At 41.0% G+C, this 15,589-nt stretch overlaps 42 non-coding genes across 42 annotated transcripts; all 42 read left to right on the top strand.

Annotated features, from left to right (window-relative positions):
* The first annotated feature begins 98 nt into the window (after positions 1-98).
* LOC143704982 (5S ribosomal RNA) lies at positions 99-217 on the top strand. Its single transcript, XR_013191920.1, has one exon. It is a non-coding gene; the product is annotated as a 5S ribosomal RNA (ribosomal RNA).
* A 371-nt stretch (positions 218-588) lies between these two features.
* Positions 589-707, top strand: LOC143704981 (5S ribosomal RNA). The gene has a single exon (XR_013191919.1). It is a non-coding gene; the product is annotated as a 5S ribosomal RNA (ribosomal RNA).
* Positions 708-1,078: 371 nt separating this feature from the next.
* On the top strand, positions 1,079-1,197 carry LOC143704980 (5S ribosomal RNA). Its single transcript, XR_013191918.1, has one exon. It is a non-coding gene; the product is annotated as a 5S ribosomal RNA (ribosomal RNA).
* Positions 1,198-1,359: 162 nt separating this feature from the next.
* Positions 1,360-1,478, top strand: LOC143704648 (5S ribosomal RNA). The gene has a single exon (XR_013191597.1). It is a non-coding gene; the product is annotated as a 5S ribosomal RNA (ribosomal RNA).
* Positions 1,479-1,849: 371 nt separating this feature from the next.
* LOC143704979 (5S ribosomal RNA) lies at positions 1,850-1,968 on the top strand. The gene has a single exon (XR_013191917.1). It is a non-coding gene; the product is annotated as a 5S ribosomal RNA (ribosomal RNA).
* A 372-nt stretch (positions 1,969-2,340) lies between these two features.
* Positions 2,341-2,459, top strand: LOC143704977 (5S ribosomal RNA). Its single transcript, XR_013191916.1, has one exon. It is a non-coding gene; the product is annotated as a 5S ribosomal RNA (ribosomal RNA).
* Positions 2,460-2,621: 162 nt separating this feature from the next.
* On the top strand, positions 2,622-2,740 carry LOC143704976 (5S ribosomal RNA). The gene has a single exon (XR_013191915.1). It is a non-coding gene; the product is annotated as a 5S ribosomal RNA (ribosomal RNA).
* Positions 2,741-2,902: 162 nt separating this feature from the next.
* LOC143704975 (5S ribosomal RNA) lies at positions 2,903-3,021 on the top strand. The gene has a single exon (XR_013191914.1). It is a non-coding gene; the product is annotated as a 5S ribosomal RNA (ribosomal RNA).
* Positions 3,022-3,183: 162 nt separating this feature from the next.
* On the top strand, positions 3,184-3,302 carry LOC143704974 (5S ribosomal RNA). The gene has a single exon (XR_013191913.1). It is a non-coding gene; the product is annotated as a 5S ribosomal RNA (ribosomal RNA).
* Positions 3,303-3,665: 363 nt separating this feature from the next.
* LOC143704973 (5S ribosomal RNA) lies at positions 3,666-3,784 on the top strand. The gene has a single exon (XR_013191912.1). It is a non-coding gene; the product is annotated as a 5S ribosomal RNA (ribosomal RNA).
* Positions 3,785-4,156: 372 nt separating this feature from the next.
* Positions 4,157-4,275, top strand: LOC143704971 (5S ribosomal RNA). The gene has a single exon (XR_013191909.1). It is a non-coding gene; the product is annotated as a 5S ribosomal RNA (ribosomal RNA).
* Positions 4,276-4,437: 162 nt separating this feature from the next.
* Positions 4,438-4,556, top strand: LOC143704970 (5S ribosomal RNA). Its single transcript, XR_013191908.1, has one exon. It is a non-coding gene; the product is annotated as a 5S ribosomal RNA (ribosomal RNA).
* Positions 4,557-4,718: 162 nt separating this feature from the next.
* On the top strand, positions 4,719-4,837 carry LOC143704969 (5S ribosomal RNA). Its single transcript, XR_013191907.1, has one exon. It is a non-coding gene; the product is annotated as a 5S ribosomal RNA (ribosomal RNA).
* Positions 4,838-5,210: 373 nt separating this feature from the next.
* Positions 5,211-5,329, top strand: LOC143704968 (5S ribosomal RNA). Its single transcript, XR_013191906.1, has one exon. It is a non-coding gene; the product is annotated as a 5S ribosomal RNA (ribosomal RNA).
* Positions 5,330-5,491: 162 nt separating this feature from the next.
* Positions 5,492-5,610, top strand: LOC143704966 (5S ribosomal RNA). Its single transcript, XR_013191905.1, has one exon. It is a non-coding gene; the product is annotated as a 5S ribosomal RNA (ribosomal RNA).
* A 162-nt stretch (positions 5,611-5,772) lies between these two features.
* On the top strand, positions 5,773-5,891 carry LOC143704964 (5S ribosomal RNA). Its single transcript, XR_013191903.1, has one exon. It is a non-coding gene; the product is annotated as a 5S ribosomal RNA (ribosomal RNA).
* A 161-nt stretch (positions 5,892-6,052) lies between these two features.
* On the top strand, positions 6,053-6,171 carry LOC143704963 (5S ribosomal RNA). The gene has a single exon (XR_013191902.1). It is a non-coding gene; the product is annotated as a 5S ribosomal RNA (ribosomal RNA).
* Positions 6,172-6,534: 363 nt separating this feature from the next.
* LOC143704962 (5S ribosomal RNA) lies at positions 6,535-6,653 on the top strand. The gene has a single exon (XR_013191901.1). It is a non-coding gene; the product is annotated as a 5S ribosomal RNA (ribosomal RNA).
* Positions 6,654-7,025: 372 nt separating this feature from the next.
* On the top strand, positions 7,026-7,144 carry LOC143704961 (5S ribosomal RNA). Its single transcript, XR_013191900.1, has one exon. It is a non-coding gene; the product is annotated as a 5S ribosomal RNA (ribosomal RNA).
* A 162-nt stretch (positions 7,145-7,306) lies between these two features.
* Positions 7,307-7,425, top strand: LOC143704960 (5S ribosomal RNA). The gene has a single exon (XR_013191898.1). It is a non-coding gene; the product is annotated as a 5S ribosomal RNA (ribosomal RNA).
* A 162-nt stretch (positions 7,426-7,587) lies between these two features.
* LOC143704958 (5S ribosomal RNA) lies at positions 7,588-7,706 on the top strand. The gene has a single exon (XR_013191896.1). It is a non-coding gene; the product is annotated as a 5S ribosomal RNA (ribosomal RNA).
* A 372-nt stretch (positions 7,707-8,078) lies between these two features.
* Positions 8,079-8,197, top strand: LOC143704957 (5S ribosomal RNA). Its single transcript, XR_013191895.1, has one exon. It is a non-coding gene; the product is annotated as a 5S ribosomal RNA (ribosomal RNA).
* A 162-nt stretch (positions 8,198-8,359) lies between these two features.
* On the top strand, positions 8,360-8,478 carry LOC143704955 (5S ribosomal RNA). The gene has a single exon (XR_013191894.1). It is a non-coding gene; the product is annotated as a 5S ribosomal RNA (ribosomal RNA).
* A 162-nt stretch (positions 8,479-8,640) lies between these two features.
* Positions 8,641-8,759, top strand: LOC143704954 (5S ribosomal RNA). The gene has a single exon (XR_013191893.1). It is a non-coding gene; the product is annotated as a 5S ribosomal RNA (ribosomal RNA).
* A 161-nt stretch (positions 8,760-8,920) lies between these two features.
* Positions 8,921-9,039, top strand: LOC143704953 (5S ribosomal RNA). Its single transcript, XR_013191892.1, has one exon. It is a non-coding gene; the product is annotated as a 5S ribosomal RNA (ribosomal RNA).
* Positions 9,040-9,402: 363 nt separating this feature from the next.
* Positions 9,403-9,521, top strand: LOC143704952 (5S ribosomal RNA). Its single transcript, XR_013191891.1, has one exon. It is a non-coding gene; the product is annotated as a 5S ribosomal RNA (ribosomal RNA).
* A 162-nt stretch (positions 9,522-9,683) lies between these two features.
* Positions 9,684-9,802, top strand: LOC143704951 (5S ribosomal RNA). The gene has a single exon (XR_013191890.1). It is a non-coding gene; the product is annotated as a 5S ribosomal RNA (ribosomal RNA).
* Positions 9,803-9,963: 161 nt separating this feature from the next.
* Positions 9,964-10,082, top strand: LOC143704950 (5S ribosomal RNA). The gene has a single exon (XR_013191889.1). It is a non-coding gene; the product is annotated as a 5S ribosomal RNA (ribosomal RNA).
* A 363-nt stretch (positions 10,083-10,445) lies between these two features.
* LOC143704949 (5S ribosomal RNA) lies at positions 10,446-10,564 on the top strand. The gene has a single exon (XR_013191887.1). It is a non-coding gene; the product is annotated as a 5S ribosomal RNA (ribosomal RNA).
* A 372-nt stretch (positions 10,565-10,936) lies between these two features.
* LOC143704948 (5S ribosomal RNA) lies at positions 10,937-11,055 on the top strand. Its single transcript, XR_013191886.1, has one exon. It is a non-coding gene; the product is annotated as a 5S ribosomal RNA (ribosomal RNA).
* Positions 11,056-11,217: 162 nt separating this feature from the next.
* Positions 11,218-11,336, top strand: LOC143704946 (5S ribosomal RNA). Its single transcript, XR_013191884.1, has one exon. It is a non-coding gene; the product is annotated as a 5S ribosomal RNA (ribosomal RNA).
* Positions 11,337-11,498: 162 nt separating this feature from the next.
* Positions 11,499-11,617, top strand: LOC143704944 (5S ribosomal RNA). Its single transcript, XR_013191883.1, has one exon. It is a non-coding gene; the product is annotated as a 5S ribosomal RNA (ribosomal RNA).
* Positions 11,618-11,989: 372 nt separating this feature from the next.
* Positions 11,990-12,108, top strand: LOC143704943 (5S ribosomal RNA). The gene has a single exon (XR_013191882.1). It is a non-coding gene; the product is annotated as a 5S ribosomal RNA (ribosomal RNA).
* Positions 12,109-12,270: 162 nt separating this feature from the next.
* LOC143704942 (5S ribosomal RNA) lies at positions 12,271-12,389 on the top strand. The gene has a single exon (XR_013191881.1). It is a non-coding gene; the product is annotated as a 5S ribosomal RNA (ribosomal RNA).
* A 162-nt stretch (positions 12,390-12,551) lies between these two features.
* Positions 12,552-12,670, top strand: LOC143704941 (5S ribosomal RNA). Its single transcript, XR_013191880.1, has one exon. It is a non-coding gene; the product is annotated as a 5S ribosomal RNA (ribosomal RNA).
* A 161-nt stretch (positions 12,671-12,831) lies between these two features.
* On the top strand, positions 12,832-12,950 carry LOC143704940 (5S ribosomal RNA). The gene has a single exon (XR_013191879.1). It is a non-coding gene; the product is annotated as a 5S ribosomal RNA (ribosomal RNA).
* A 363-nt stretch (positions 12,951-13,313) lies between these two features.
* On the top strand, positions 13,314-13,432 carry LOC143704939 (5S ribosomal RNA). The gene has a single exon (XR_013191878.1). It is a non-coding gene; the product is annotated as a 5S ribosomal RNA (ribosomal RNA).
* Positions 13,433-13,804: 372 nt separating this feature from the next.
* Positions 13,805-13,923, top strand: LOC143704938 (5S ribosomal RNA). Its single transcript, XR_013191876.1, has one exon. It is a non-coding gene; the product is annotated as a 5S ribosomal RNA (ribosomal RNA).
* A 162-nt stretch (positions 13,924-14,085) lies between these two features.
* Positions 14,086-14,204, top strand: LOC143704937 (5S ribosomal RNA). Its single transcript, XR_013191875.1, has one exon. It is a non-coding gene; the product is annotated as a 5S ribosomal RNA (ribosomal RNA).
* Positions 14,205-14,365: 161 nt separating this feature from the next.
* LOC143704936 (5S ribosomal RNA) lies at positions 14,366-14,484 on the top strand. The gene has a single exon (XR_013191874.1). It is a non-coding gene; the product is annotated as a 5S ribosomal RNA (ribosomal RNA).
* Positions 14,485-14,645: 161 nt separating this feature from the next.
* On the top strand, positions 14,646-14,764 carry LOC143704933 (5S ribosomal RNA). Its single transcript, XR_013191872.1, has one exon. It is a non-coding gene; the product is annotated as a 5S ribosomal RNA (ribosomal RNA).
* A 372-nt stretch (positions 14,765-15,136) lies between these two features.
* LOC143704717 (5S ribosomal RNA) lies at positions 15,137-15,255 on the top strand. Its single transcript, XR_013191662.1, has one exon. It is a non-coding gene; the product is annotated as a 5S ribosomal RNA (ribosomal RNA).
* The last annotated feature ends 334 nt before the right edge of the window (positions 15,256-15,589 follow it).

Here is a 15,589-nt window from a genome sequence, read left to right as displayed (position 1 = left end):
GAAAGCATGAAAGAGCTTGAGTTTTTTCAAAAGTTGTTCTTAGTTTTCTTCACTAATGGTCTAACCTTTTAAATAGCCCAATTTTGGCAGCAGTTTTAGCTTACGGCCATACCACCTTGGGCACGCCCGATCTCGTCTGATCTCGGAAGCTAAGCAGGGTCGGGCCTGGTTAGTACTTGGATGGGAGACCGCCTGGGAATACCAGGTGCTGTAAGCTTTTAAAAAAAAAAAAAAAAAAAAAAGAGTGCCTGAGCTTCAAAAAGCCTTAAAAAGTCTCTGAGATTCTTCAGAAAGCATGAAAGAGTTTGAGTTTTTTCAAAAGTTCTTCTTAGTCTTCTTCACTAATGGTCTAAGCTTTTAAATAAGGCCTGGTTAGTACTTGGATGGGAGGCCGCATGGGAATACTAGGTGTTGTAATCTTTTTTAAGAAAAAAAAAAAAGAGTCCCTGAGCTTCTTCAAAAAGCCTTAAAAAGTCTCTGAGATTCTTCAGAAAGCATGAAAGAGCTTGAGTTTTTTCAAAAGTTGTTCTTAGTTTTCTTCACTAATGGTCTAACCTTTTAAATAGCCCAATTTTGGCAGCAGTTTTAGCTTACGGCCATACCACCTTGGGCACGCCCGATCTCGTCTGATCTCGGAAGCTAAGCAGGGTCGGGCCTGGTTAGTACTTGGATGGGAGACCGCCTGGGAATACCAGGTGCTGTAAGCTTTTAAAAAAAAAAAAAAAAAAAAAAGAGTGCCTGAGCTTCAAAAAGCCTTAAAAAGTCTCTGAGATTCTTCAGAAAGCATGAAAGAGTTTGAGTTTTTTCAAAAGTTCTTCTTAGTCTTCTTCACTAATGGTCTAAGCTTTTAAATAAGGCCTGGTTAGTACTTGGATGGGAGGCCGCATGGGAATACTAGGTGTTGTAAGCTTTTTTAAGAAAAAAAAAAAAGAGTCCCTGAGCTTCTTCAAAAAGCCTTAAAAAGTCTCTGAGATTCTTCAGAAAGCATGAAAGAGCTTGAGTTTTTTCAAAAGTTGTTCTTAGTTTTCTTCACTAATGGTCTAACCTTTTAAATAGCCCAATTTTGGCAGCAGTTTTAGCTTACGGCCATACCACCTTGGGCACGCCCGATCTCGTCTGATCTCGGAAGCTAAGCAGGGTCGGGCCTGGTTAGTACTTGGATGGGAGACCGCCTGGGAATACCAGGTGCTGTAAGCTTTTAAAAAAAAAAAAAAGAGTGCCTGAGCTTCAAAAAGCCTTAAAAAGTCTCTGAGATTCTTCAGAAAGCATGAAAGAGCTTGAGTTTTTTCAAAAGTTGTTCTTAGTTTTCTTCACTAATGGTCTAACCTTTTAAATAGCCCAATTTTGGCAGCAGTTTTAGCTTACGGCCATACCACCTTGGGCACGCCCGATCTCGTCTGATCTCGGAAGCTAAGCAGGGTGGGGCCTGGTTAGTACTTGGATGGGAGACCGCCTGGGAATACCAGGTGCTGTAAGCTTTTAAAAAAAAAAAATAAAAAAAAAGAGTGCCTGAGCTTCAAAAAGCCTTAAAAAGTCTCTGAGATTCTTCAGAAAGCATGAAAGAGTTTGAGTTTTTTCAAAAGTTCTTCTTAGTCTTCTTCACTAATGGTCTAAGCTTTTAAATAAGGCCTGGTTAGTACTTGGATGGGAGGCCGCATGGGAATACTAGGTGTTGTAAGCTTTTTTAAGAAAAAAAAAAAAGAGTCCCTGAGCTTCTTCAAAAAGCCTTAAAAAGTCTCTGAGATTCTTCAGAAAGCATGAAAGAGCTTGAGTTTTTTCAAAAGTTGTTCTTAGTTTTCTTCACTAATGGTCTAACCTTTTAAATAGCCCAATTTTGGCAGCAGTTTTAGCTTACGGCCATACCACCTTGGGCACGCCCGATCTCGTCTGATCTCGGAAGCTAAGCAGGGTCGGGCCTGGTTAGTACTTGGATGGGAGACCGCCTGGGAATACCAGGTGCTGTAAGCTTTTAAAAAAAAAAAAAAAAAAAAAAAGAGTGCCTGAGCTTCAAAAAGCCTTAAAAAGTCTCTGAGATTCTTCAGAAAGCATGAAAGAGTTTGAGTTTTTTCAAAAGTTCTTCTTAGTCTTCTTCACTAATGGTCTAAGCTTTTAAATAAGGCCTGGTTAGTACTTGGATGGGAGGGCGCATGGGAATACTAGGTGTTGTAAGCTTTTTTAAGAAAAAAAAAAAAGAGTCCCTGAGCTTCTTCAAAAAGCCTTAAAAAGTCTCTGAGATTCTTCAGAAAGCAAGAAAGAGCTTGAGTTTTTTCAAAAGTTGTTCTTAGTTTTCTTCACTAATGGTCTAACCTTTTAAATAGCCCAATTTTGGCAGCAGTTTTAGCTTACGGCCATACCACCTTGGGCACGCCCGATCTCGTCTGATCTCGGAAGCTAAGCAGGGTCGGGCCTGGTTAGTACTTGGATGGGAGACCGCCTGGGAATACCAGGTGCTGTAAGCTTTTAAAAAAAAAAAAAAGAGTCCCTGAGCTTCAAAAAGCCTTAAAAAGTCTCTGAGATTCTTCAGAAAGCATGAAAGAGTTTGAGTTTTTTCAAAAGTTGTTCTTAGTTTTCTTCACTAATGGTCTAACCTTTTAAATAGCCCAATTTTGGCAGCAGTTTTCGCTTACGGCCATACCACCTTGGGCACGCCCGATCTCGTCTGATCTCGGAAGCTAAGCAGGGTCGGGCCTGGTTAGTACTTGGATGGGAGACCGCCTGGGAATACCAGGTGCTGTAAGCTTTTAAAAAAAAAAAAAAGAGTCCCTGAGCTTCAAAAAGCCTTAAAAAGTCTCTGAGATTCTTCAGAAAGCAAGAAAGAGCTTGAGTTTTTTCAAAAGTTGTTCTTAGTTTTCTTCACTAATGGTCTAACCTTTTAAATAGCCCAATTTTGGCAGCAGTTTTAGCTTACGGCCATACCACCTTGGGCACGCCCGATCTCGTCTGATCTCGGAAGCTAAGCAGGGTCGGGCCTGGTTAGTACTTGGATGGGAGACCGCCTGGGAATACCAGGTGCTGTAAGCTTTTAAAAAAAAAAAAAAGAGTGCCTGAGCTTCAAAAAGCCTTAAAAAGTCTCTGAGATTCTTCAGAAAGCATGAAAGAGTTTGAGTTTTTTCAAAAGTTGTTCTTAGTTTTCTTCACTAATGGTCTAACCTTTTAAATAGCCCAATTTTGGCAGCAGTATTCGCTTACGGCCATACCACCTTGGGCACGCCCGATCTCGTCTGATCTCGGAAGCTAAGCAGGGTCGGGCCTGGTTAGTACTTGGATGGGAGACCGCCTGGGAATACCAGGTGCTGTAAGCTTTTAAAAAAAAAAAAAAGAGTCCCTGAGCTTCAAAAAGCCTTAAAAAGTCTCTGAGATTCTTCAGAAAGCATGAAAGAGTTTGAGTTTTTTCAAAAGTTCTTCTTAGTCTTCTTCACTAATGGTCTAAGCTTTTAAATAAGGCCTGGTTAGTACTTGGATGGGAGGCCGCATGGGAATACTAGGTGTTGTAAGCTTTTTTAAGAAAAAAAAAAAAGAGTCCCTGAGCTTCTTCAAAAAGCCTTAAAAAGTCTCTGAGATTCTTCAGAAAGCATGAAAGAGCTTGAGTTTTTTCAAAAGTTGTTCTTAGTTTTCTTCACTAATGGTCTAACCTTTTAAATAGCCCAATTTTGGCAGCAGTTTTAGCTTACGGCCATACCACCTTGGGCACGCCCGATCTCGTCTGATCTCGGAAGCTAAGCAGGGTCGGGCCTGGTTAGTACTTGGATGGGAGACCGCCTGGGAATACCAGGTGCTGTAAGCTTTTAAAAAAAAAAAAAAAAAAAAAAAGAGTGCCTGAGCTTCAAAAAGCCTTAAAAAGTCTCTGAGATTCTTCAGAAAGCATGAAAGAGTTTGAGTTTTTTCAAAAGTTCTTCTTAGTCTTCTTCACTAATGGTCTAAGCTTTTAAATAAGGCCTGGTTAGTACTTGGATGGGAGGCCGCATGGGAATACTAGGTGTTGTAAGCTTTTTTAAGAAAAAAAAAAAAGAGTCCCTGAGCTTCTTCAAAAAGCCTTAAAAAGTCTCTGAGATTCTTCAGAAAGCATGAAAGAGCTTGAGTTTTTTCAAAAGTTGTTCTTAGTTTTCTTCACTAATGGTCTAACCTTTTAAATAGCCCAATTTTGGCAGCAGTTTTAGCTTACGGCCATACCACCTTGGGCACGCCCGATCTCGTCTGATCTCGGAAGCTAAGCAGGGTCGGGCCTGGTTAGTACTTGGATGGGAGACCGCCTGGGAATACCAGGTGCTGTAAGCTTTTAAAAAAAAAAAAAAGAGTGCCTGAGCTTCAAAAAGCCTTAAAAAGTCTCTGAGATTCTTCAGAAAGCATGAAAGAGTTTGAGTTTTTTCAAAAGTTGTTCTTAGTTTTCTTCACTAATGGTCTAACCTTTTAAATAGCCCAATTTTGGCAGCAGTATTCGCTTACGGCCATACCACCTTGGGCACGCCCGATCTCGTCTGATCTCGGAAGCTAAGCAGGGTCGGGCCTGGTTAGTACTTGGATGGGAGACCGCCTGGGAATACCAGGTGCTGTAAGCTTTTAAAAAAAAAAAAAAGAGTCCCTGAGCTTCAAAAAGCCTTAAAAAGTCTCTGAGATTCTTCAGAAAGCATGAAAGAGTTAAAGTTTTTTCAAAAGTTCTTCTTAGTCTTCTTCACTAATGGTCTAACCTTTTAAATAGCCCAATTTTGGCAGCAGTATTCGCTTACGGCCATACCACCTTGGGCACGCCCGATCTCGTCTGATCTCGGAAGCTAAGCAGGGTCGGGCCTGGTTAGTACTTGGATGGGAGACCGCCTGGGAATACCAGGTGCTGTAAGCTTTTAAAAAAAAAAAAAAAAAAAAAAAAGAGTGCCTGAGCTTCAAAAAGCCTTAAAAAGTCTCTGAGATTCTTCAGAAAGCATGAAAGAGTTTGAGTTTTTTCAAAAGTTCTTCTTAGTCTTCTTCACTAATGGTCTAAGCTTTTAAATAAGGCCTGGTTAGTACTTGGATGGGAGGGCGCATGGGAATACTAGGTGTTGTAAGCTTTTTTAAGAAAAAAAAAAAAGAGTCCCTGAGCTTCTTCAAAAAGCCTTAAAAAGTCTCTGAGATTCTTCAGAAAGCAAGAAAGAGCTTGAGTTTTTTCAAAAGTTGTTCTTAGTTTTCTTCACTAATGGTCTAACCTTTTAAATAGCCCAATTTTGGCAGCAGTTTTAGCTTACGGCCATACCACCTTGGGCACGCCCGATCTCGTCTGATCTCGGAAGCTAAGCAGGGTCGGGCCTGGTTAGTACTTGGATGGGAGACCGCCTGGGAATACCAGGTGCTGTAAGCTTTTAAAAAAAAAAAAAAGAGTCCCTGAGCTTCAAAAAGCCTTAAAAAGTCTCTGAGATTCTTCAGAAAGCATGAAAGAGTTTGAGTTTTTTCAAAAGTTGTTCTTAGTTTTCTTCACTAATGGTCTAACCTTTTAAATAGCCCAATTTTGGCAGCAGTTTTCGCTTACGGCCATACCACCTTGGGCACGCCCGATCTCGTCTGATCTCGGAAGCTAAGCAGGGTCGGGCCTGGTTAGTACTTGGATGGGAGACCGCCTGGGAATACCAGGTGCTGTAAGCTTTTAAAAAAAAAAAAAAGAGTCCCTGAGCTTCAAAAAGCCTTAAAAAGTCTCTGAGATTCTTCAGAAAGCAAGAAAGAGCTTGAGTTTTTTCAAAAGTTGTTCTTAGTTTTCTTCACTAATGGTCTAACCTTTTAAATAGCCCAATTTTGGCAGCAGTTTTAGCTTACGGCCATACCACCTTGGGCACGCCCGATCTCGTCTGATCTCGGAAGCTAAGCAGGGTCGGGCCTGGTTAGTACTTGGATGGGAGACCGCCTGGGAATACCAGGTGCTGTAAGCTTTTAAAAAAAAAAAAAGAGTGCCTGAGCTTCAAAAAGCCTTAAAAAGTCTCTGAGATTCTTCAGAAAGCATGAAAGAGTTTGAGTTTTTTCAAAAGTTGTTCTTAGTTTTCTTCACTAATGGTCTAACCTTTTAAATAGCCCAATTTTGGCAGCAGTATTCGCTTACGGCCATACCACCTTGGGCACGCCCGATCTCGTCTGATCTCGGAAGCTAAGCAGGGTCGGGCCTGGTTAGTACTTGGATGGGAGACCGCCTGGGAATACCAGGTGCTGTAAGCTTTTAAAAAAAAAAAAAAGAGTCCCTGAGCTTCAAAAAGCCTTAAAAAGTCTCTGAGATTCTTCAGAAAGCATGAAAGAGTTTGAGTTTTTTCAAAAGTTCTTCTTAGTCTTCTTCACTAATGGTCTAAGCTTTTAAATAAGGCCTGGTTAGTACTTGGATGGGAGGCCGCATGGGAATACTAGGTGTTGTAAGCTTTTTTAAGAAAAAAAAAAAAGAGTCCCTGAGCTTCTTCAAAAAGCCTTAAAAAGTCTCTGAGATTCTTCAGAAAGCATGAAAGAGCTTGAGTTTTTTCAAAAGTTGTTCTTAGTTTTCTTCACTAATGGTCTAACCTTTTAAATAGCCCAATTTTGGCAGCAGTTTTAGCTTACGGCCATACCACCTTGGGCACGCCCGATCTCGTCTGATCTCGGAAGCTAAGCAGGGTCGGGCCTGGTTAGTACTTGGATGGGAGACCGCCTGGGAATACCAGGTGCTGTAAGCTTTTAAAAAAAAAAAAAAAAAAAAAAAGAGTGCCTGAGCTTCAAAAAGCCTTAAAAAGTCTCTGAGATTCTTCAGAAAGCATGAAAGAGTTTGAGTTTTTTCAAAAGTTCTTCTTAGTCTTCTTCACTAATGGTCTAAGCTTTTAAATAAGGCCTGGTTAGTACTTGGATGGGAGGCCGCATGGGAATACTAGGTGTTGTAAGCTTTTTTAAGAAAAAAAAAAAAGAGTCCCTGAGCTTCTTCAAAAAGCCTTAAAAAGTCTCTGAGATTCTTCAGAAAGCATGAAAGAGCTTGAGTTTTTTCAAAAGTTGTTCTTAGTTTTCTTCACTAATGGTCTAACCTTTTAAATAGCCCAATTTTGGCAGCAGTTTTAGCTTACGGCCATACCACCTTGGGCACGCCCGATCTCGTCTGATCTCGGAAGCTAAGCAGGGTCGGGCCTGGTTAGTACTTGGATGGGAGACCGCCTGGGAATACCAGGTGCTGTAAGCTTTTAAAAAAAAAAAAAAGAGTGCCTGAGCTTCAAAAAGCCTTAAAAAGTCTCTGAGATTCTTCAGAAAGCATGAAAGAGTTTGAGTTTTTTCAAAAGTTGTTCTTAGTTTTCTTCACTAATGGTCTAACCTTTTAAATAGCCCAATTTTGGCAGCAGTATTCGCTTACGGCCATACCACCTTGGGCACGCCCGATCTCGTCTGATCTCGGAAGCTAAGCAGGGTCGGGCCTGGTTAGTACTTGGATGGGAGACCGCCTGGGAATACCAGGTGCTGTAAGCTTTTAAAAAAAAAAAAAAGAGTCCCTGAGCTTCAAAAAGCCTTAAAAAGTCTCTGAGATTCTTCAGAAAGCATGAAAGAGTTAAAGTTTTTTCAAAAGTTCTTCTTAGTCTTCTTCACTAATGGTCTAACCTTTTAAATAGCCCAATTTTGGCAGCAGTATTCGCTTACGGCCATACCACCTTGGGCACGCCCGATCTCGTCTGATCTCGGAAGCTAAGCAGGGTCGGGCCTGGTTAGTACTTGGATGGGAGACCGCCTGGGAATACCAGGTGCTGTAAGCTTTTAAAAAAAAAAAAAAAAAAAAAAAGAGTGCCTGAGCTTCAAAAAGCCTTAAAAAGTCTCTGAGATTCTTCAGAAAGCATGAAAGAGTTTGAGTTTTTTCAAAAGTTCTTCTTAGTCTTCTTCACTAATGGTCTAAGCTTTTAAATAAGGCCTGGTTAGTACTTGGATGGGAGGGCGCATGGGAATACTAGGTGTTGTAAGCTTTTTTAAGAAAAAAAAAAAAGAGTCCCTGAGCTTCTTCAAAAAGCCTTAAAAAGTCTCTGAGATTCTTCAGAAAGCAAGAAAGAGCTTGAGTTTTTTCAAAAGTTGTTCTTAGTTTTCTTCACTAATGGTCTAACCTTTTAAATAGCCCAATTTTGGCAGCAGTTTTAGCTTACGGCCATACCACCTTGGGCACGCCCGATCTCGTCTGATCTCGGAAGCTAAGCAGGGTCGGGCCTGGTTAGTACTTGGATGGGAGACCGCCTGGGAATACCAGGTGCTGTAAGCTTTTAAAAAAAAAAAAAAGAGTCCCTGAGCTTCAAAAAGCCTTAAAAAGTCTCTGAGATTCTTCAGAAAGCATGAAAGAGTTTGAGTTTTTTCAAAAGTTGTTCTTAGTTTTCTTCACTAATGGTCTAACCTTTTAAATAGCCCAATTTTGGCAGCAGTTTTCGCTTACGGCCATACCACCTTGGGCACGCCCGATCTCGTCTGATCTCGGAAGCTAAGCAGGGTCGGGCCTGGTTAGTACTTGGATGGGAGACCGCCTGGGAATACCAGGTGCTGTAAGCTTTTAAAAAAAAAAAAAAGAGTCCCTGAGCTTCAAAAAGCCTTAAAAAGTCTCTGAGATTCTTCAGAAAGCAAGAAAGAGCTTGAGTTTTTTCAAAAGTTGTTCTTAGTTTTCTTCACTAATGGTCTAACCTTTTAAATAGCCCAATTTTGGCAGCAGTTTTAGCTTACGGCCATACCACCTTGGGCACGCCCGATCTCGTCTGATCTCGGAAGCTAAGCAGGGTCGGGCCTGGTTAGTACTTGGATGGGAGACCGCCTGGGAATACCAGGTGCTGTAAGCTTTTAAAAAAAAAAAAAGAGTGCCTGAGCTTCAAAAAGCCTTAAAAAGTCTCTGAGATTCTTCAGAAAGCATGAAAGAGTTTGAGTTTTTTCAAAAGTTGTTCTTAGTTTTCTTCACTAATGGTCTAACCTTTTAAATAGCCCAATTTTGGCAGCAGTATTCGCTTACGGCCATACCACCTTGGGCACGCCCGATCTCGTCTGATCTCGGAAGCTAAGCAGGGTCGGGCCTGGTTAGTACTTGGATGGGAGACCGCCTGGGAATACCAGGTGCTGTAAGCTTTTAAAAAAAAAAAAAAGAGTCCCTGAGCTTCAAAAAGCCTTAAAAAGTCTCTGAGATTCTTCAGAAAGCATGAAAGAGTTTGAGTTTTTTCAAAAGTTCTTCTTAGTCTTCTTCACTAATGGTCTAAGCTTTTAAATAAGGCCTGGTTAGTACTTGGATGGGAGGCCGCATGGGAATACTAGGTGTTGTAAGCTTTTTTAAGAAAAAAAAAAAAGAGTCCCTGAGCTTCTTCAAAAAGCCTTAAAAAGTCTCTGAGATTCTTCAGAAAGCATGAAAGAGCTTGAGTTTTTTCAAAAGTTGTTCTTAGTTTTCTTCACTAATGGTCTAACCTTTTAAATAGCCCAATTTTGGCAGCAGTTTTAGCTTACGGCCATACCACCTTGGGCACGCCCGATCTCGTCTGATCTCGGAAGCTAAGCAGGGTCGGGCCTGGTTAGTACTTGGATGGGAGACCGCCTGGGAATACCAGGTGCTGTAAGCTTTTAAAAAAAAAAAAAAGAGTCCCTGAGCTTCAAAAAGCCTTAAAAAGTCTCTGAGATTCTTCAGAAAGCAAGAAAGAGCTTGAGTTTTTTCAAAAGTTGTTCTTAGTTTTCTTCACTAATGGTCTAACCTTTTAAATAGCCCAATTTTGGCAGCAGTTTTAGCTTACGGCCATACCACCTTGGGCACGCCCGATCTCGTCTGATCTCGGAAGCTAAGCAGGGTCGGGCCTGGTTAGTACTTGGATGGGAGACCGCCTGGGAATACCAGGTGCTGTAAGCTTTTAAAAAAAAAAAAAGAGTGCCTGAGCTTCAAAAAGCCTTAAAAAGTCTCTGAGATTCTTCAGAAAGCATGAAAGAGTTTGAGTTTTTTCAAAAGTTGTTCTTAGTTTTCTTCACTAATGGTCTAACCTTTTAAATAGCCCAATTTTGGCAGCAGTATTCGCTTACGGCCATACCACCTTGGGCACGCCCGATCTCGTCTGATCTCGGAAGCTAAGCAGGGTCGGGCCTGGTTAGTACTTGGATGGGAGACCGCCTGGGAATACCAGGTGCTGTAAGCTTTTAAAAAAAAAAAAAAGAGTCCCTGAGCTTCAAAAAGCCTTAAAAAGTCTCTGAGATTCTTCAGAAAGCATGAAAGAGTTTGAGTTTTTTCAAAAGTTCTTCTTAGTCTTCTTCACTAATGGTCTAAGCTTTTAAATAAGGCCTGGTTAGTACTTGGATGGGAGGCCGCATGGGAATACTAGGTGTTGTAAGCTTTTTTAAGAAAAAAAAAAAAGAGTCCCTGAGCTTCTTCAAAAAGCCTTAAAAAGTCTCTGAGATTCTTCAGAAAGCATGAAAGAGCTTGAGTTTTTTCAAAAGTTGTTCTTAGTTTTCTTCACTAATGGTCTAACCTTTTAAATAGCCCAATTTTGGCAGCAGTTTTAGCTTACGGCCATACCACCTTGGGCACGCCCGATCTCGTCTGATCTCGGAAGCTAAGCAGGGTCGGGCCTGGTTAGTACTTGGATGGGAGACCGCCTGGGAATACCAGGTGCTGTAAGCTTTTAAAAAAAAAAAAAAAAAAAAAAAGAGTGCCTGAGCTTCAAAAAGCCTTAAAAAGTCTCTGAGATTCTTCAGAAAGCATGAAAGAGTTTGAGTTTTTTCAAAAGTTCTTCTTAGTCTTCTTCACTAATGGTCTAAGCTTTTAAATAAGGCCTGGTTAGTACTTGGATGGGAGGCCGCATGGGAATACTAGGTGTTGTAAGCTTTTTTAAGAAAAAAAAAAAAGAGTCCCTGAGCTTCTTCAAAAAGCCTTAAAAAGTCTCTGAGATTCTTCAGAAAGCATGAAAGAGCTTGAGTTTTTTCAAAAGTTGTTCTTAGTTTTCTTCACTAATGGTCTAACCTTTTAAATAGCCCAATTTTGGCAGCAGTTTTAGCTTACGGCCATACCACCTTGGGCACGCCCGATCTCGTCTGATCTCGGAAGCTAAGCAGGGTCGGGCCTGGTTAGTACTTGGATGGGAGACCGCCTGGGAATACCAGGTGCTGTAAGCTTTTAAAAAAAAAAAAAAGAGTGCCTGAGCTTCAAAAAGCCTTAAAAAGTCTCTGAGATTCTTCAGAAAGCATGAAAGAGTTTGAGTTTTTTCAAAAGTTGTTCTTAGTTTTCTTCACTAATGGTCTAACCTTTTAAATAGCCCAATTTTGGCAGCAGTATTCGCTTACGGCCATACCACCTTGGGCACGCCCGATCTCGTCTGATCTCGGAAGCTAAGCAGGGTCGGGCCTGGTTAGTACTTGGATGGGAGACCGCCTGGGAATACCAGGTGCTGTAAGCTTTTAAAAAAAAAAAAAAGAGTCCCTGAGCTTCAAAAAGCCTTAAAAAGTCTCTGAGATTCTTCAGAAAGCATGAAAGAGTTAAAGTTTTTTCAAAAGTTCTTCTTAGTCTTCTTCACTAATGGTCTAACCTTTTAAATAGCCCAATTTTGGCAGCAGTATTCGCTTACGGCCATACCACCTTGGGCACGCCCGATCTCGTCTGATCTCGGAAGCTAAGCAGGGTCGGGCCTGGTTAGTACTTGGATGGGAGACCGCCTGGGAATACCAGGTGCTGTAAGCTTTTAAAAAAAAAAAAAAAAAAAAAAAGAGTGCCTGAGCTTCAAAAAGCCTTAAAAAGTCTCTGAGATTCTTCAGAAAGCATGAAAGAGTTTGAGTTTTTTCAAAAGTTCTTCTTAGTCTTCTTCACTAATGGTCTAAGCTTTTAAATAAGGCCTGGTTAGTACTTGGATGGGAGGGCGCATGGGAATACTAGGTGTTGTAAGCTTTTTTAAGAAAAAAAAAAAAGAGTCCCTGAGCTTCTTCAAAAAGCCTTAAAAAGTCTCTGAGATTCTTCAGAAAGCAAGAAAGAGCTTGAGTTTTTTCAAAAGTTGTTCTTAGTTTTCTTCACTAATGGTCTAACCTTTTAAATAGCCCAATTTTGGCAGCAGTTTTAGCTTACGGCCATACCACCTTGGGCACGCCCGATCTCGTCTGATCTCGGAAGCTAAGCAGGGTCGGGCCTGGTTAGTACTTGGATGGGAGACCGCCTGGGAATACCAGGTGCTGTAAGCTTTTAAAAAAAAAAAAAAGAGTCCCTGAGCTTCAAAAAGCCTTAAAAAGTCTCTGAGATTCTTCAGAAAGCATGAAAGAGTTTGAGTTTTTTCAAAAGTTGTTCTTAGTTTTCTTCACTAATGGTCTAACCTTTTAAATAGCCCAATTTTGGCAGCAGTTTTCGCTTACGGCCATACCACCTTGGGCACGCCCGATCTCGTCTGATCTCGGAAGCTAAGCAGGGTCGGGCCTGGTTAGTACTTGGATGGGAGACCGCCTGGGAATACCAGGTGCTGTAAGCTTTTAAAAAAAAAAAAAAGAGTCCCTGAGCTTCAAAAAGCCTTAAAAAGTCTCTGAGATTCTTCAGAAAGCAAGAAAGAGCTTGAGTTTTTTCAAAAGTTGTTCTTAGTTTTCTTCACTAATGGTCTAACCTTTTAAATAGCCCAATTTTGGCAGCAGTTTTAGCTTACGGCCATACCACCTTGGGCACGCCCGATCTCGTCTGATCTCGGAAGCTAAGCAGGGTCGGGCCTGGTTAGTACTTGGATGGGAGACCGCCTGGGAATACCAGGTGCTGTAAGCTTTTAAAAAAAAAAAAAGAGTGCCTGAGCTTCAAAAAGCCTTAAAAAGTCTCTGAGATTCTTCAGAAAGCATGAAAGAGTTTGAGTTTTTTCAAAAGTTGTTCTTAGTTTTCTTCACTAATGGTCTAACCTTTTAAATAGCCCAATTTTGGCAGCAGTATTCGCTTACGGCCATACCACCTTGGGCACGCCCGATCTCGTCTGATCTCGGAAGCTAAGCAGGGTCGGGCCTGGTTAGTACTTGGATGGGAGACCGCCTGGGAATACCAGGTGCTGTAAGCTTTTAAAAAAAAAAAAAAGAGTCCCTGAGCTTCAAAAAGCCTTAAAAAGTCTCTGAGATTCTTCAGAAAGCATGAAAGAGTTTGAGTTTTTTCAAAAGTTCTTCTTAGTCTTCTTCACTAATGGTCTAAGCTTTTAAATAAGGCCTGGTTAGTACTTGGATGGGAGGCCGCATGGGAATACTAGGTGTTGTAAGCTTTTTTAAGAAAAAAAAAAAAGAGTCCCTGAGCTTCTTCAAAAAGCCTTAAAAAGTCTCTGAGATTCTTCAGAAAGCATGAAAGAGCTTGAGTTTTTTCAAAAGTTGTTCTTAGTTTTCTTCACTAATGGTCTAACCTTTTAAATAGCCCAATTTTGGCAGCAGTTTTAGCTTACGGCCATACCACCTTGGGCACGCCCGATCTCGTCTGATCTCGGAAGCTAAGCAGGGTCGGGCCTGGTTAGTACTTGGATGGGAGACCGCCTGGGAATACCAGGTGCTGTAAGCTTTTAAAAAAAAAAAAAAAAAAAAAAAGAGTGCCTGAGCTTCAAAAAGCCTTAAAAAGTCTCTGAGATTCTTCAGAAAGCATGAAAGAGTTTGAGTTTTTTCAAAAGTTCTTCTTAGTCTTCTTCACTAATGGTCTAAGCTTTTAAATAAGGCCTGGTTAGTACTTGGATGGGAGGCCGCATGGGAATACTAGGTGTTGTAAGCTTTTTTAAGAAAAAAAAAAAAGAGTCCCTGAGCTTCTTCAAAAAGCCTTAAAAAGTCTCTGAGATTCTTCAGAAAGCATGAAAGAGCTTGAGTTTTTTCAAAAGTTGTTCTTAGTTTTCTTCACTAATGGTCTAACCTTTTAAATAGCCCAATTTTGGCAGCAGTTTTAGCTTACGGCCATACCACCTTGGGCACGCCCGATCTCGTCTGATCTCGGAAGCTAAGCAGGGTCGGGCCTGGTTAGTACTTGGATGGGAGACCGCCTGGGAATACCAGGTGCTGTAAGCTTTTAAAAAAAAAAAAAAGAGTGCCTGAGCTTCAAAAAGCCTTAAAAAGTCTCTGAGATTCTTCAGAAAGCATGAAAGAGTTTGAGTTTTTTCAAAAGTTGTTCTTAGTTTTCTTCACTAATGGTCTAACCTTTTAAATAGCCCAATTTTGGCAGCAGTATTCGCTTACGGCCATACCACCTTGGGCACGCCCGATCTCGTCTGATCTCGGAAGCTAAGCAGGGTCGGGCCTGGTTAGTACTTGGATGGGAGACCGCCTGGGAATACCAGGTGCTGTAAGCTTTTAAAAAAAAAAAAAGAGTCCATGAGCTTCAAAAAGCCTTAAAAAGTCTCTGAGATTCTTCAGAAAGCATGAAAGAGTTTGAGTTTTTTCAAAAGTTCTTCTTAGTCTTCTTCACTAATGGTCTAACCTTTTAAATAGCCCAATTTTGGCAGCAGTATTCGCTTACGGCCATACCACCTTGGGCACGCCCGATCTCGTCTGATCTCGGAAGCTAAGCAGGGTCGGGCCTGGTTAGTACTTGGATGGGAGACCGCCTGGGAATACCAGGTGCTGTAAGCTTTTAAAAAAAAAAAAAGAGTCCCTGAGCTTCAAAAAGCCTTAAAAAGTCTCTGAGATTCTTCAGAAAGCATGAAAGAGTTTGAGTTTTTTCAAAAGTTGTTCTTAGTTTTCTTCACTAATGGTCTAACCTTTTAAATAGCCCAATTTTGGCAGCAGTTTTCGCTTACGGCCATACCACCTTGGGCACGCCCGATCTCGTCTGATCTCGGAAGCTAAGCAGGGTCGGGCCTGGTTAGTACTTGGATGGGAGACCGCCTGGGAATACCAGGTGCTGTAAGCTTTTAAAAAAAAAAAAAAAAAAAAAAAGAGTGCCTGAGCTTCAAAAAGCCTTAAAAAGTCTCTGAGATTCTTCAGAAAGCATGAAAGAGTTTGAGTTTTTTCAAAAGTTCTTCTTAGTCTTCTTCACTAATGGTCTAAGCTTTTAAATAAGGCCTGGTTAGTACTTGGATGGGAGGCCGCATGGGAATACTAGGTGTTGTAAGCTTTTTTAAGAAAAAAAAAAAAGAGTCCCTGAGCTTCTTCAAAAAGCCTTAAAAAGTCTCTGAGATTCTTCAGAAAGCATGAAAGAGCTTGAGTTTTTTCAAAAGTTGTTCTTAGTTTTCTTCACTAATGGTCTAACCTTTTAAATAGCCCAATTTTGGCAGCAGTTTTAGCTTACGGCCATACCACCTTGGGCACGCCTGATCTCGTCTGATCTCGGAAGCTAAGCAGGGTCGGGCCTGGTTAGTACTTGGATGGGAGACCGCCTGGGAATACCAGGTGCTGTAAGCTTTTAAAAAAAAAAAAAAAAAAAAAAAAGAGTGCCTGAGCTTCAAAAAGCCTTAAAAAGTCTCTGAGATTCTTCAGAAAGCATGAAAGAGTTTGAGTTTTTTCAAAAGTTCTTCTTAGTCTTCTTCACTAATGGTCTAAGCTTTTAAATAAGGCCTGGTTAGTACTTGGATGGGAGGGCGCATGGGAATACTAGGTGTTGTAAGCTTTTTTAAGAAAAAAAAAAAAGAGTCCCTGAGCTTCTTCAAAAAGCCTTAAAAAGTCTCTGAGATTCTTCAGAAAGCAAGAAAGAGCTTGAGTTTTTTCAAAAGTTGTTCTTAGTTTTCTTCACTAATGG

This window comes from Siphateles boraxobius, unplaced genomic scaffold, assembly GCF_051911475.1.
Source record: "Siphateles boraxobius isolate OS27281-9 unplaced genomic scaffold, OSU_SipBor_1 390, whole genome shotgun sequence".
NCBI classification, from domain to species: domain Eukaryota; kingdom Metazoa; phylum Chordata; class Actinopteri; order Cypriniformes; family Leuciscidae; genus Siphateles; species Siphateles boraxobius.
This window is presented reverse-complemented; position numbering and strand designations above follow the sequence as displayed.